The 11,443-nt window shown below is 42.0% G+C and overlaps 1 non-coding gene across 1 annotated transcript; it reads left to right on the top strand.

Annotated features, from left to right (window-relative positions):
* The first annotated feature begins 7,635 nt into the window (after window positions 1-7,635).
* Window positions 7,636-7,742, top strand: LOC129399287 (U6 spliceosomal RNA). Its single transcript, XR_008627038.1, has one exon. It is a non-coding gene; the product is annotated as a U6 spliceosomal RNA (small nuclear RNA).
* Window positions 7,743-11,443: the final 3,701 nt, after the last annotated feature.

An 11,443-nucleotide genomic window follows, 5' to 3' on the forward strand; every position in this document is an offset into this window, starting at 1 on the left:
TAGGCAGAGAGACCTATCCTCACAACACTTTTGCAGGAAGTAGCCAAATGATTTTTTTCATCCCTATTCCCCTGCTGAAGAGATGGGGAATCAGGGAGAGGGGGAAAGTGTCCTAAGGAAGGAGTGCCCGTTGTCAGAGTGGGCCCAGAATGTGTGTGATACCCTGAATGACCCTGGTGACCTGACGCCAGAAGAGAATGAGCTCAACAGCCTCACCCCTATAGTGCAAACCTGCCTGCTTTACATCTAGTGAAAAGTGCTCACCCAACCCCTCTGTTAAAAAGGCATAAAAGGGGAAAGGTTTTTGTCTTTCTCTGGAAACTTCCCATAGTTCAGGAGATCCTTCTCATCATCCAGGAGCTTCCCTGCCTTCTTTCTCCTTCCTTTCCCTTCCTTTAAATACAATCTTTTCTGATTTGGCTATCCCATCTTCTATCCTTGCTTTCAATTTTGACTGTTTGATACAAGAACCTGAGAGCCTGTACCTGCTATAATAGTCCCAGACCCCACGTCACTCTAAGCCAGTGTCATTAGCCAGGGTTATCACTTGCACATCACAGGGAAGGAGGGCTGAGTCCCAGGCCCCGTGTTGCTGAGGTCATTGTTACAGGCTGTCGCTAGACAGTACATCTGCTGGATGATTCTAGAATGCAGCTCAATGTGGGAGCTGAGCTGTGCTGGGTGTCAAAGATTCACCCCTCCTGGAGGCACAGCTGGATGAAGAGAAAGCACTGCCTTCAGCATTCACTCTTGAAATCCTATTTAAAGATGAGACCCAAAGGCCAGGTATCTTTGGTCTGAATTTCCTAGGGCTGCAGCAACAAATTGCCATGCACTTGGTGATTTCAAATGGTAGAAATTTCGGGAGATCAAAGTCCGAAATTGGCATTAGCATGTAAAGTCGAGGTTAAGGCAAGGCCATACCCTCCTGCGTGCTCTGAAACCTATCCTGACTGCTTCTGGCTTCCCATGAGTGTGTTGGCAACACTGGAGATGCTTTGGGGCCCTTGGAGTCCACACAGTGCCAGGAATTGAATCCAAGCTCTCCATATACAAATATACACTAATGCCCTGGTCCTCTTTTTTATTTCTATAAGAATCTACATGACTATAGTTAGGGTCCACCCAGTGATTTGACTTGTCTCCTTATCACATGAGTCTTAATTTAACCCAGAAACACTATCCCTTTTTTTCTTCTTTACTTTAAAACTAACATTCATGGTTTCCTGAAATTAGGACTTGATATCTTCAGGGAACTGTCACTTATTCATTTTTATTTATAAATATTAGGTACCGTGATTCCCAATAGTTTATGATAAGGTCTCATGCATACAGTATTTCAACACCACACCCTCCACCAGAGTGTGATGTTGAAATACTGTATACTCCACCTCAGCCTACCCCCATCCTGCTCCTTGCTGGAGATTCTGTTCTGTAGAAGAAATCTCAGGATCTTTGCCCTTGGCCATTTGTTATTTCTTTATTTATACATGAGAGAGACCATTCTATATATATCTTTTTTTCTGGCTGACTTCACTCAGCATGGTACTCTCCATATCCATCAGTGAGGCAGCAAATTGCATGACTTCAGCTTTTCTTGTAGCAGATTTATATCCCATTGTGCAAATATACAATACTTACTTCATCCAGTCCTCTGCTCTTGGGCACTTGGGGTGTTCCAGATTTTGGCTCATGAATAGTGCCAAATGAGCATAGGAGCACAAATATTTTTTTCTGAATAGGGCAAGCTACCGAGAGTATCTCATCCACACGGCAGAGCCTGGCAAGATACTTGTGGTGTATTTAATATGCCAAAAACAATAACAAGTCTCACAATGGAGACATTACTGGTGCCTGCTCGAGTAAATCGATGAACAGTGGGACGACAGTGCTACAGTGCCACAGGATTTGGGGGCGCTTCTAGTAGATAGATGCCCAAACATGAGATTGCTGGGTGGTATGAAAGCCCAATTCTTAGGTTTTTAAAGATGTGTATATGTTATTTTCTCAAAAAGTTGAAGCAGTTGACATTATACCAGCAATGGAGTATTATTTAATCCACCACAAAGATTCACATCTGTTCCATGTGCAAGATGAGTTCATCCACATTTTACATTTCCTGTCACTTTTAGAAAATTTGGTGATTTATTCCCAAAGTCAATCCTGGAGTTCTGAAGATGGTTGAGATGCTGGAGTACATGCCCTGCCTTGAATTCATTTCCTAACGCCACGCACCCTCCACTCCCACACATGACACACAAGCTATACCAGGATTGGCCCTGCTACCACCTCCACCCTGGTGTTGACACTATCAAAACAAAATATGCAAAACCATACCTGCAAATGAGTCATTTAATAGCCCATGATCCTCTTTAGCCTGCGGGTCATCTTTGATCCTACTGAGTGGCTGTGTCCTCCTAAGAATGAAGACAATGATAATCTTACGGAGGTGTGATGTAGCTTTGAAGAGCTCCCATATACAGGATGTCTCTGAAAAAAATTTTTTTAAATTTTGGGCCACAGTTGGCAGTGCTTATGGCTTCTTGCTGGCTCTGTGGTCAGGGATCAGTCCTGGCAGTGAATGGAGTACTATATGAGATTCCAGAAATCAAACCCAGGTGAGTCGCATACAAGGCAAGCACCCTACCTGCTTTACTATCATTGCAGCTCAAGATGCCTCTTTGGCACTGGGCCCCTACTAGTAAGCAGAGCTCACCCTGGGCAACATTTTAGCCTTCCCAGGTTATTACACCAAAGGCCCCGAGACCGGGGGCTTATTAACCACAGACACACTTTCTCATCATTTTGGAAACTGGAGAAGTGCTGGCATGGTCCCCGGCTAGTTACCTCTAACACCAACACAATGGGGTCAGAGTATGAATATCCATCTCCAACCCATGGTAGCAATAATAATCACTTACGGCAAAGCTGATAAATGTCACCAAGCTTTTTTTTTTTTTTTGCCAGAATTTGTCTCTATGGGAAGTAGGAACTGCTCAGATCCTTTTTTTAAAATTTTATTGAATCACCATGAGATAGTTACAAGCTTTCATGTTTGGATTACAATCACTCAATGACCATACACCCATCCCTCCACCAGTGCACATTCCCCGCCACCAATATCCCCGGTATACCCCCCCTTTTCCACCCTTCCCCTGCCTCCATGGCAGACAATACTGCTCAGATCTTATTGCAGGCAGCAATGTCCACACTCTGCTCCTTAACTTGGTGATCTCCCCTAACAGGTCCATTCCCACCTCATCATCCTCCACATGCACTGGTTCTGCAGCTTGTGGATGCTGCAGCCCTTGGCACTAATTTGGAGCATCCCTGGTCCCACTCCAGGTCAGCCCATCCAGCTGGATGAAGTGCACTTGGGCCACCAGCTGTGCCATGTCTGTCTTGTCACCCGAAGGTTCACGTCCAGGTGATGGAAGACTTGGCCATCTCTTGGCCTTCCCAGCATACTGTTGACACCACTCCTGCATTCTTGTCCTTGATGCTGCTGAATAATTCCATTTCATTTTCCTTGTCATCCTCCACAGCTTTGACTTTCCAGGTTGGACCTGCACTTGGCATATGGGAGACTCATGTTGGGTCTGTGGACCATGGCCTGTGGCAGCTGACCTTTATTCAGCACGGGCCTCCTGTAGAGCCTGCACCACACTCTGCAGGACCTGATTTTCCACTTCCAGTCTGGGGATGCGCAGCATGAGCTCACGGTAAAATTGAGACCCAAGTTCTCATGAGCTGCACCATTCAGAGAATTACTAGCAAGGCTATTTACTAAGGACTACGTAGATCTTACTTTGAGGCAGATACTATTTTAAGTACATTACAGGTTTGACTCATTTGGTCTTCAAGAATAATTCCCTATGGTAGACTCCATTATCCTCCCTAGTTCCAGATGAAAAAACTGACCCACAGAACAAAGTTAAGAAAGTTAAGACAAAGGTCACAGAGCTAGTAAGTGGGAAATTCATGACCTGAAGCCAGGCAAACAGCCCAGTGTGCCTGCCACTCTCCTGTCTCCATTTTCAATGTCAAAGGATTCATCTGTGGGCACAGAATAGGACATAAAAGTCTCCCCTCAGGTCTCTGTAATTCTGATCAGCTGAAATTTTTGTGATTTTTCTTTGTTTGATTGTTTTAGTTTTGGGGCCACACCCAGTGGTACTCTGATCTTACTCCTGGCTCTGTACTTGAGGCTCACTCCTGGTACCCTTGGATGACCATATTGGATGCCAGGAATTGAACCCAGGTTATCTGCATGTAAGATAAACATCCTATCCACTGTACCATCACTCCGATCCAAGTTGAAATTTTTGTGAGACTGGGATCAAACCCAGGTCTCGTTTTACCAAGCATGTACTTTTCACTGAGCCACATACCATTCCAAACCAGCTGACTTTAACTTTATTCTTGGGGCATGGGGGGAGGATTTTTGGTGTGTTTGGGTACTCAGGAGCTGCTTCTGGCTCTGGGACCACAGAAAGTTCCTGATGGCGTTCAGGGAATTACCTGGTGTCAGGGATCAAACCTCACCTAGTTGAGTTTAAAAGTCTGCTGTATCTTATTAGCTTTTAGTATTTTCAGTGGAGAACTTCTGACATCTCAATTCAACTTTGGGTGGGAGAAGTTCAGATTTCAGGGATTCATAGCTGCCAACTTCCTGCAGTCTTTGAGCAAAGAATACATGAGCCCTCCTCATTCATACAGGCCTTTTCCACCTTGTTGCCAGACTCATGGTCAAATCTGTGTGGGAAAACAGGTAGGTGGTGGACGTCCCACCCAACTCACACCTTGAAACAGGCTGCTGTTATCTGAGAGGCTGCTCTTGGCCACAACATGATTAAAAAGTTCATAATTCAAAGTTCCTTTAAGCGGACTTAAAGGAAACAACAACAGACGTAGGTAGAATAGATGCGACCTCATCACCTTTTGCCCTGAGCATGGCTTCCACAACTGGGAAGATAGTGCATGTCAACTACCTTGAATATGGCAAATGATCAGTTATTCCACTCTCATTCAGAAGACCTATGACTAGGGAGTCAATTGTAGCAGGAACTCAGAGTATGAAGGGGGACAGACAAGAGCAAGCCTGCCTTCCTTCCTTCCCTCCCTCCCTCCCTCCCTCCCTCCCTCCCTCCCTCCCTCCCTCCCTCCCTCCCTCCCTCCCTCCTTCCTTCTTTCCTTCCTTCCTTCCTTCCTTCCTTCCTTCCTTCCTTCCTTCCTTCCTTCCTTCCTTCCTTCCTTCCTTCCTTCCTTCCTTCTTTCTTTCTTTTCTTATTTCTGTATTTCTGAACTCTGATTTACAAAGTTATTTATAGTTGTGTTAGGTATATAATATTTGAACACCAATCCCTTCACTCCACCAGTGTTTCCATATGGAGATTTTCCAATAAAGGTATCTCAAGAACTTTATTTCTTAAAGATAGGGCCACATTTAGAGCCCAGTTGAAGCTTCTGCCTTAAAAACTCTCCAGATTGTACATGGCTTTATAGAGAATGAATGATCAACTTCCTACAATGTGGCTCATCTCATTCCGTGTAAAAAGCCACAAGAACCTTACTACCTCAGTTGCTTTGTTAAGTTTCTTTTTTAATTAATTTCTATTTTTTTATTAATTCACCATGAGATACAGTAACAAAAATTTCATGCTTGAACTTCGATCATACCAACATACGATCCAACACCCATCCATCCCTTCACCAGTACACATTTTCCACCACCAAAATCCCCAGTATCCCTCCCCCCACTTTCCATACCTCCCTCTGCTTGTGTGGCAGACAATTTGCAAGGTATCCTTTCTCTACTTTAGTTACCTTTGATATTTCCAGACCAGTCCTACCTCCCCTCATATCTGCCGAAAATATCATTGCTAGACAATGTGTTTTGTATTGTTTGTTATGGATATAATATAATGTCACGTGGCCGTGAAAGTGGTGGTGCACTTTAGGAATTCTAAGATCTTAATAATAAGGCCTAAGAAATTGCTGCTGCGGGTTGCTCGTGTCCGAGATTCCTGCTTATGTCTCTGGATCGTGGCCACGTGGGAGCTGGTGCTTCTTGCTGGCTTCTAGAAAATGGCGACCGCTGGAGTTCTTAGAGGGCAGGTGGTGGGATGGCAACTGCCCCCATCTGGAGCAGTTCAGTGGAGAAGGCCTATTGCAAAGTCCCGGGCCATCTCTGCCATAAGTTTCTCGGTTCGATTTTTCTGTGTGTGTCTCTGGATCGTGGCCACATGGGAGCTTATGTAGACGGTGGGTGGATGTGGCATCATCTCTGCGTCCCATGGGGGGAGGGGAAGGCTGGCACACCCCTCCCCTGTCCCACCAGACCTGGGATTTACCGTCACCGCAGTTTGTACCTGGTGCTTCCTGCTGGCTTCTAGAAAATGCAACCGCTGGAGCTCTTAGAGGGCGGGCAGTGGGATGGCTCCTGCCCCCGTCTGGCGAGACCCAGTGAAGAAGGCTTATTGCAAAGACCCAAGCCATCTCTGCCGCAAGTGGCTCGGATCTGAAGTTTCTGTGTGTGTCTCAGTTGCTTTGTTAATTTTCTATCTGAGCTAAAGTTCATGGGAAAATGTGTTCATGAAAATCCTGGACATGGTGGGGAGGGCTAGTGGTAGGGATAGATAATATCCTGATGCCCCTGATTCAAAATTAGAAAGACTCAGATTTGGAAAGAAAATATTGTGCATCTATTGTGATATACATTTCCATGTTTAATGGCAAATATTTTAGTAACCCCCTTGACTTATCTCCATCTCTACCACCACTACCACAACAAAAAACCCACAGCCACTTCATCCTATTATTTTTAAAAAAGAAATTTTACGTACATCCTAAAATGCTTTTTAAGGCATTGACTGCTTTATATTCTATATCCTGGGGTTATAAATGGGAAACTAGCCATCCCAATTTTCCTGGGACTTACCTGAAGGAAATTTTCAGTGCTGAAAGCAAGTATGCCTACTACTTAGAAGGAAAGTAAAGGGTGGTGATACATAAGTGAGCACATGTTGGTGTAATAACCTAATGGTCCCACTGCTGCAGGTCACAAATGGAGTGAAATTCTATCAGCCATTTCTGGTACCTCTTCTAAAGTCGCCACAGTGATCAGTCTGAGTTGGTGAAATCTTTCATCATACATATCTATTCTTCTATGTCAGGATTATGTCAGTTTACAAAATGGCAACTACAATACTGTGTTATTAATGAGAGTGAGAAATTTGATCATTTATCCCACTTCAAACCAAAAATGTCTTTTCACAGAAATAAGTATTAGACTGAAAGAATTCCCTCTGAGATCAGGCAAAAAGGGAAGGAGGTCCATTCTCTCCAATTCTATTAAGCATAGTATTAGAAATCCTGGCTATAGCAAGCAGGCAATAAAAACAAAACAAAGGGATCCAACTTGGAAAAAAAAGAATTCAAACTATCACTATTTTCAGATGACATGATAATACACATAGAAAACCCTAAAGAGTCCACAAAAAAGATCCTGAAAACAATACCAATACAGTAAAGTAGTCTGAAACAGAGTCAATACACAAAAATCAGTCACATTCTTATATAAAAAGAATGAAGCAGAGAAAGCAATCAAAGAATCTATTAAAAACAATATCCAATGTGCTCGCTTTGGCAGCACATGTACTAGAATTGGAACGATACAGAGAAGATTAACATGGCCCCTGCACAAGGATGACACGCAAATTCGTGAAGTGTTTCATAATTTTCTTCTCAAAAAATTAGAAATTGAGCTCCCATTTGACCCAGCAATACCACTTCTGGGAATATATCCTGGAGATGCAAAAATGTATAATAGAAATGACATCTGCACTTGTATGTTCATTGCATCACTGTTTATAATAGCCAGAATCTGGAAAAAACCCGAGTGCCCGAGAACAGATGACTGGTTAAAGAAACTTTGGTACATCTACATAATGGAATACTATGCAGCTGTTAGAAAGGATGAAGTCATAAAATTTGCATATAAGTGGATCCACATGGATAGTATCGTGTTAACTGAAATGAGTCAGAAAGAGAGGGATAGACATAGAAAGATTGTACTCATTTGCACAATAGAAAGTAACAGAATGGGAGACTAAAACCCAAGAATAGTAGAGGTAAGTACCAGGAGGATTACTCCACAGCTTAGAAGCCGACCTCACATTCTGGGTGAAAAGGCAGCTCAGATAGAGAAGGAACCACCAATAAAGCATGCCAGGAGGGCCTGCTCAGGATGAGAGATGCATTCTGAAAGTAGACTATAGACTGAACATGATGGCCACTTTATACCTCTATTGCAAACCACAACACCAAAAAGGAGAGAGATAACAAAAGGGCATGCACTGCCACAGAGGTGGGGTGTGAGGGGACGGAATGGGGGTGGTGGGAGGGATGCTGGGACCATTGGTGGTGGAAAATGGGCACTGGTGGAGGGATGGGTACTCAATCATTGTATGACTGAAATGCAAGCATGAAAGTTTGTAAGTCTGTAACTGTACCTCATTGTAATTCACTAATAAAAAATTAAACACACACACAAAACCAGCATCCAAAACCACCAAGTATTTAGGATCAGGTTCACAAAAGATGTGGTTGGTCTATATTGTGATAACTTTAAATCACATAAGTGATAGAGGAAGACCTCAGGAAGTGGAAAAATATTCTTGCACATGGATTGGAAGGATCAATATTATTAAAATGACTATCTTACCTAGCTATGATATAGATCCAATGCAATCCTCATCCAAATTCAGACAGCATTCTTTCAAGATCTGAAAAATCAATAATGAAGTGATATGGAATCAGAAAAGACCATGAATAGCCAAAACCACACTGAAAAATAAGAAATTGGGAAGTATTCCATTACCTAATTTGGAACCATATTATAAAGCTATAGTGATCAAAACTGCATGGTACTGAAATAAAGATAGACTCTCTGATCAATGAGTCAGAATTGAATACCCTATGATAAAACCTCAAATATACGGGCAGTTAATTTTCATTAAAGGAGCTGAGAAGAAATGGAGTAAAGATAGCCTGTTCAACAAATGGTGTTGGGAAAATTGGATAGCATATGTACACCTTTATTCATTGCTGCACTCAGTACAATAGCTCAGATATGGAATCAACCTAGGTATCCAACGATAGATGAATGGATCATGAAAATGTGATATATATATATATATATACACTATGGCATACTATACAGCTGCAAAGAATGATGAAATCATGCAGTTTGCTACAACATGGTTGAAACTGGAAGATAAAATGTTGAGTGAAGTAAGCTAGAAGAAGAAAGACAAACACAAGATTATCTCACTTTTCTGTGCAATATAGAATATTGGATGAGGAAATGTAGAAAAAGGGGGATGTTTAGATTATCCCTGAACCCCAGTGTTTAGAGAGGAGATAGAGAGAAAAAAGATATAAAAGGGAAAAATAGAGAACAGGAAGTAATGAGTGAATAGGCCTTAGGGTTTCAGTTATATCAGTGATATGAGTGAGGGTTATAGCCATATATCTAAAACACAGATTCATCAGAATTGAAAACATGATACCTAAGCAGAAACCAGTGAAACTTTGTAATGTGCCTGTCAAGTTGACAGATGGGGGTGGAGTGGGGGCTGGGATGGGATGGGAAGAGAATCTGGGTACAATGGTGGAGGAAAGTTGAATTATTGTATGCCTAAAACTCAACTATCAGTAATTTTGTAAATCACGGCTCTTCTCCTTACACTATGGGGCCAAAGTTGATCTGGTATCTCTTCTTTAGTACATTGCATTCCCTCATCAATTTATTCTAAATACCATGTATGAGTGACACCATCCTGTTTATCAGTTTATCCTTCTTCCTTCATTTAACATGTCTTCAAGCTCCATCCATGTTGCTGCTAATTGCATGATTTTATCATTTCTTACAGCTGTGTAGTATTCCATTATACATAAATACCACATCTTCATGATCCACTGGTCTGTTGTTAGACCTCTAGGTTGATTCCAAATCTTACCTATTTATTGCACTTAGCTATTACAGTGAACAATAACATACATTGCTTTGATTGCATGTCTTTCTGTCCTGGGAATGGATGCTGAAAAGTAGAATTGCTAGATCTTATAGGACCTCAATTCTGAGTTTCTGAGTATCCTCCACACTGTTTCCACAGGGAAACATTCCCACCATCAGTGAATGAGTGTTCCTTTTTCACCACATCCCCCTCAAGATTGTTTCCAAATTTAGAAATCTTTTAAAAGAGACCATGTTTGGGGCAAGGAGATACAGCCATTAGCTAGACAGGAGCCCAACGCTGGTTAGATCACACCTGTGGCACCAAAAACTGCTGGTGTAGCCCTGGAGAACACAACTGAACCCAGATCTGGTCAGTCAAGTATTGCTGTTAATGAACTCTGAATCCCTGAGCTCTGCTTGGGAGGCCAAGAATAAACAAATCACATAAATAAGTAGATAATGAGAACACAATCAATTAGATTTAATTGGTAATACATTACAAAGGGCAAAGTATCTGAAATCAGACTATTTGACTGAAAGTATACCTAATTCAGACTAAAATTCTTCCTCCAAGGAATAGAATCCAAATTCTCATTACAACTCAAATTACTGGTGCTAATCTCCCAAATCTCCCAAATCTCTTCTCATATGACATTCTAGTTGAAATGCTAGTTTTTCACTATCGAATATTCTTTGTCATTATTTATTTGTTTTATTAGGAGGTATGGAAAGACCATAGTTGATCCCAGGGCCTCATACATACAGGCATATGTTCTCCCTCTGGTTTGCCTGCCTGACCCCCTCCACCCTTGTCTCTTATAAATTAAGTGGCATCATTAAACAGCAGCCATTGTTTAATTTGACTTTTATGACAGGAATTTAAGCTTGTAAAAAAGTTCGCATTCAAACAGCCGACCTCTTTGTTCCCACGGATTAAAACAGGAACTGGTGTCTGTAGTCATAATTAGTAACAGTTAATAATCTCATCAATTAAAGATGTGGTGCTAATAAAAGACATTCATTAGTCTTTTCCTGCTAGAAAAATGTGTCTTTCGCCAAATTATACATGCATGGGAGTAAGGTGAGAGTAGAGATGATGCCATCTAAGGATGAGAAAGCAAATTTTAACCAGATCAAATCTCCTCCCTAAAATTTTGAATGGGTCCCCAGCCATTTACTCCACAAGCAAAGAAAAATTCTTCAGTCTCATCCCTAAAATTTTTTCACTTACCTTTAATCATTCCTTCAGGAACCCTACCAATCAACTTCCTCCATTCAACTAATAAAAATGTTTCTCCTGTTGCACCATGAGCCAAGCACACAGTACACCAAAGGGATGCAGCAATGAACAGGAAACGGAGATATTGAACAGGATCTTTCCCACCCAGCAAGTACTACAAACATGAGCAATGGAACACAAAG

This window comes from Sorex araneus, chromosome 10 (assembly GCF_027595985.1).
Source record: "Sorex araneus isolate mSorAra2 chromosome 10, mSorAra2.pri, whole genome shotgun sequence".
Classification (NCBI taxonomy): domain Eukaryota; kingdom Metazoa; phylum Chordata; class Mammalia; order Eulipotyphla; family Soricidae; genus Sorex; species Sorex araneus.